Here is a 5,393-nt window from a genome sequence, read left to right as displayed (position 1 = left end):
TAATAGTTTTATTTTTTTGTTCTGGTAAAGTAACTGTGTTTATTTTTATAAGAYTTTTATGATTTATTTTTCTAGAGTTTTTACATTTATTCAATTTGGTCCGTGGGGCTGACACAATGCTAATGGGAGTTTGGATAGGGAATAAAGGAGAAGCAGCAGAGAGGTGTGTAAGACTACAACTCTGCTTACTAGTCTGGACCCAGGATTGTCAATAAGTTCTGTGGTCAGCAAAATTAGCTAGATTCTTAGAGAGTAGAGCGACTCCAGTCAGGGTGGGATGATGCCATTTCTCCACATCAGACCAGGTTTCCCCCCAAAAGAACTCCAGTTATCCACAAAGCCGACATTTTCAGAACAMCACTTAGATACCCAGCGGTTAAATGAAAACATGCGACTAAACTTATCACTAGTCAGGTTAGGTAGGAGGCCAGAAAAAAACTACAGAGTCCGACATCTTCTTTGCAAAGTTACAGACMGAAGCAACGTTAATTTTAGTAACCTCCAWTTGACGTAACCAAGTGTCATTTCCATCGAGGTGAATCACTACCGTACTGTACTAACTGTATTAACATTAGCTAGCAGCTTCAGATAGGACTCAATGTCACCCGCTCTGGCTCCTGGAGTACATTTAATCATGGCCATTGGAGTCCCTAAATCCACATTTTGGACTATGGAGCTGCCAATAACCAGGGTCTGTTTCTCGACCAGAGTGTCGCTGAGTGGGGAGAAGCGATTTGAAACATGAACGAGTTGACGGTCGGGAGCTTTAGCTTTAGCACTGCGGTTTTTCYGGGCCATCACCCAGCTAGCCTGGGGCGGTGGCCTCACAGGCTGCACCGAGGGACCGCTTACAGGAGAGGCRTCTCTCGGTGGCTCCATGCTAGCCTGGCTAGCTGTTGGTTTCTCAACAGTGCAAAGCCGAGCTTCTAATTCAGACAGCCTCGCCTCTAAAGCTGCCATAAGTCCACATTTAATACATGTGTTGCCACCGCTAAAAGAGGCAGGGGAGTGACTAAACATCTCACACACGGAGCAAGTGAGGAAAGCCAAGCTCGGAGAAGTAGCCATGATGCTAAGCAAACGTTAGCGAGGGCTACAAGATCCCGAAAAAACACAAATAAACCAAGAAGTGTTGAAAATAAAAGATGTTTTAAGCACAGTCCCAATAAGAAGAAACTACATCAATAATGATTTAGGACTGGAAGTAGAACCGTGCAAAGGAAGATAACCCTGTGAGTTAAAAAAATTCCCAAACAAACAAATTGCCAAGCACCACCAGCAAAGCAGAAAAATGAAATAATATGATACRCCACGTCTAACCTCACCCTGTCTCTTGAAAACAGGAGCAGRTGTACGGAGGAGACGTATTGAAAACTAAAGTTTTGTGGTGCTTGTTAGCGGAGCAGTCTTTCACTGTCGGYGTCTGTCAGCRTCTCAGCATCTCGTCAGCCTCTTGTGTTTTACTTATGTGGATGTGTGATGAAAATTTGTAGTTTGCTACTCTTACTACTTGCTAAGACCCTGTCTTGTACATTTTCCCCAATTTGAACAAGTTCTTACTGCACTATGTGTTSAGTATTGTGTGATTGGTCAGAGCTTTGTGGGCATGTTTGTTTATGTAAAGTGGCTTCTGAGAGAATCTGCTGGCTGAAGCTGTGAGAAAATACAGCCAACATTACAACTATTTCAGTAAAAATTATAAAGAAACTTGGTGGGGTTATGTTTTTCCAGGCACATAGTTCACTTCCGTACCACAATCTAGTATCTATTACCTTCAGCTGTTATGAAAAAAGCTGCATTTATTAAGAATAAATTTGACTTTGCGTCATGGCCTATCTAAACACCTTGAAAGTGGCATCTGTGTCTTTATGAACCTTCTACCATTTCCTTCACTCCCACTTCAGTCCATCTTCACAACAATGCTTCAGGGGAGGGGTGCTCTGTGGGGCGTGAACTCAACTTGGGACTGATCTCCAGCAAGACGCTTTGTGTATATAGGCAATGCTTTGTACCAGCAAGTGTGTAGGCCCCAAATGGCTACCAGAAGATTCAAGAAGTTCTCAAACATGCATGAATGAATCAAAGCAACACTCTGGGTAAGTGTTTGATGGGGCATTACAATATAACACACAATTATGATAAAAAAAAGTTGATTTCGCACAATACCAACCCTTTAAATAAAACTTATAAAGATAGTAAATAACACATAGAATGAGATTGGATAATTTTGTGCATGCAGGAGACAGCAATGACAACTGACTTTCCATGGCAGTGCAGACTGGATGGAAGTGTGCCTCYCCCCGGGCAGCCATGGTTGCGATGACCAGGATTTACAAAATRTCTTTTCTCCTTGGTTAGCAACAGAAATACCAGATCTTTCTCCTCCAACATCACCTGAAAATAAACGTTCACTCTGTCAACAGCGCCACCCAGAATGATTATGGTTTCATGTGACGTGTGCTGCAGTGGGCAGATGTATCAGGATTAATGTCCTATTGGTTCTCTTTAGAGTATGAGAAAGAGACAGTCTTCAATTACAAAAGCCAGATCCTCCATCTCACATCTTGTTAATGTATASTGGACCCTTTAGAATCAAAGTGTGAATGGTGATGGACATTACTGGAGATGACATCAAAGTTTTCCACTTGATGTGTTCAGTATATGAACTGAAGGCCAGCAACAGGTAGGATAACTACAAATTAGCATCATGTCAAGAGTTATTTAGGCATATTGTGCGTAGTCTAGCTGCATTTCCATCCATCCATCCATCCATCCATCCATTTTCTGTACACGCTTCTTCCTTTTCAGGGTTGCGTGGGTCACTGGTGCCCATATCCAGCAGTCACAGTGCGAGGGGCAGGGTACACCCTGGACAGGTAGCTGCATTTCCATTGACCATAAAAATGCGCAAATTCGAATGTCGAAAAAATATTTGCTCAATGGAAACACGTCAATTTCGAAAAAAAAAAAAGTTTTTCGACAAAATGTTTTGCACTAGGAAGAGGTGTTTTTTCTGCCGTATTGAAATTGATATATTTTGCAAAACTGCAACGGAAACACTTTTTTCGCATCACGGGAGTCACGTGATCAAGAACCGGCTGTTTCTACTGGCGAAAAGATGACGAAGAAGAAGAAGATAACAGGAAGTAAAAATAGTAGTGAAATCACCAAAGTAGTAAAAGAAAGTATTAAACTCACCGACTACATTTTCTCAAAAACACAGCATACATAGCCACTCCCAAGTATAAGGGGCTTGTCACTCCAAAGCCTCGATCAGACGCCGACGTCTCCTCTGATGGCTGATGATGAGCGCTAGTGTCCTGGTAACAATATGCTATGTGTTTACATCCATTGCTGCCATGTTTGTAATGAATTATCGCGAGAACAAGCATATTCACATGTGACTTTAATAGCGTTTCTTACTTAATGGAAACACTGAAATTGCGAAACTGTTTTTTCAACATTGACAGAATATCGACAAAGTTTTGCRCACATTTGCAATGGAAATGCAGCTCGTGAGCCATTTACAGGGATGTACAAATATACAAATACTGGGTGTGAATTAGAGAATAATAAAATAATTTGAAAATGAATAGATCTCCAGCACAGTRCATATCTCCCTGAACCTGAGGCATGGAAAAACATTTAGGGTTAGAGGTGAGCAACAACTGCAGGCACACAAGCATTGTGTTGACTTAATTATCTCATCAGATGTCTTTTTCAAGCACTTTGAGACTTATGTTCTTGGGGGCCACATCCTTTTAAGTGATCTCCCCTTATCTCATCTGTCTTTTTTTTTTCAGAAATGGAGCATCTATCATCAATCACTATTTAAAATTTGAATGCTTGTGCTTACAAAAATGACCTAATTTTACAGACACTAAACTAAAAAGCGGCATGGTAGTAGCTAATAATCAATCTCAACACAGCCTCTGAGCAGTAAAACATCTTACAGTGCATTGCACAAGATCATTCATATCAGCATTTACAAGATTTGAACAAAATATCTATAAGTCCATCTCTTCTCAACACAAGATGATTTTAGTTTAAAACTTTGGATAAAATGCAGCAGGTGATGTGAATTCATTTAAGCAGTGGCAGTTCCTGATAGTTGAGGTGGGCAATTGACCAAGGCGGTATTTCATCAAGGGCGTCACAAGCACCCGGCCCTTCCCCTATACCCTCYCCTAAAAAAGTGCATTCTTTCATGTATCTTAGCCTACAAATTGGTTTCGCTTGTGGGTAGTGGGTGCCCTTGGTGCGGGCTGACACACATGCAGGCTGATAGAACGAAGATGTCCGCCCAGGGCACCAAACAGACTAGCACCGCCCCTGCATTTAAGGAATGTTAGACTTTTTATTTGCATTAAAAATCCCATCATAGTTTCTGTTGCAGTATAACTCCATCACCTAGACTCGATGCTGAAAGCAGCGATGTGAAGTTGTTTCTCTCAGAGACTCAGAAAATCATGATTTGCATGTCCCGTTTAGAGTCATTGCCAGGGATCAAATTTCTGATTGAATGCATGAGACTGGATCGCGGTCAGCAGAGCCCCTGTTGTGTTCCTGCCCTGTTTTCAAGTGTCGTGTGTGAATTTGCATCATCTTTGTGTCATTTTGTGTGCACAGCTTTGGATTTGAATGAGCTATCTTCAGGGGATCGGTTTAGAACCGCCAGCATTTGAGACTGCCAATATTATTGCCTTTGACATAGTTTCATTTCCAGAAAAACAGGAAGAAGAGATTGTCGTCTTGCACTTCTGTCCCAGCGGYTGCAGTTAACATGACCCTGGATGTGCATTGATCTACTTGGGTGCAGTGTGTGTGTGAGACAGCGCTGCATATCTGGGGTCAGAATGCATGTGTTTGTAGGGAAATACATCACATAACTACAGGTCAGATTTCTTGGCGCATCAGACGGACACTGTCGAACATCTGCAGCAACAGTTGTTGATATGTTGCTTTGAATGTTAGTGATTGACAGCTGTTCCTGTTTTGTTTTCGCTCTGAAAGATCTTTCTGTCTTTCAGACCGGGGTCATGAACCAGGGTGTCCTTTAGCTCCTGGCCGWGAAGTAGAAGTGGGTCATAACAGTCTATCCCCGTTCTGCATGAACCGATTACACATGACACGCTGTTTTCATTGGAGTTTGTCCACACTGTTTTTAGTACCCCCTCCTCTTCCCTCCCCCGCTAAGTTCCCTCCTCCATTTTCTCCCACCTCCTCTTCCCACTCCTTCCTTCCTCTGTTTGCTTTTGCTCCCTTGATTCACTTTCTGTGCCAACTTTTCCTTTTTTTTTCTTCTTTTTGTTTTTTTTTGTCAAATTACCCTCCCTCGGTCTGTTTTTTGTGTCTGCCTGAGTATAAAAAAAAGAGGTTATAGAGACAGGAAA

The 5,393-nt window shown here is 42.0% G+C and overlaps 1 pseudogene; it reads right to left on the bottom strand.

Annotated features, from left to right (window-relative positions):
- Positions 1-208: 208 nt before the first annotated feature.
- LOC106522485 (uncharacterized) lies at positions 209-879 on the bottom strand (annotated as a pseudogene).
- Positions 880-5,393: the final 4,514 nt, after the last annotated feature.

This window comes from Austrofundulus limnaeus, unplaced genomic scaffold, assembly GCF_001266775.1.
Source record: "Austrofundulus limnaeus strain Quisiro unplaced genomic scaffold, Austrofundulus_limnaeus-1.0 Scaffold3, whole genome shotgun sequence".
Classification (NCBI taxonomy): domain Eukaryota; kingdom Metazoa; phylum Chordata; class Actinopteri; order Cyprinodontiformes; family Rivulidae; genus Austrofundulus; species Austrofundulus limnaeus.
This window is presented reverse-complemented; position numbering and strand designations above follow the sequence as displayed.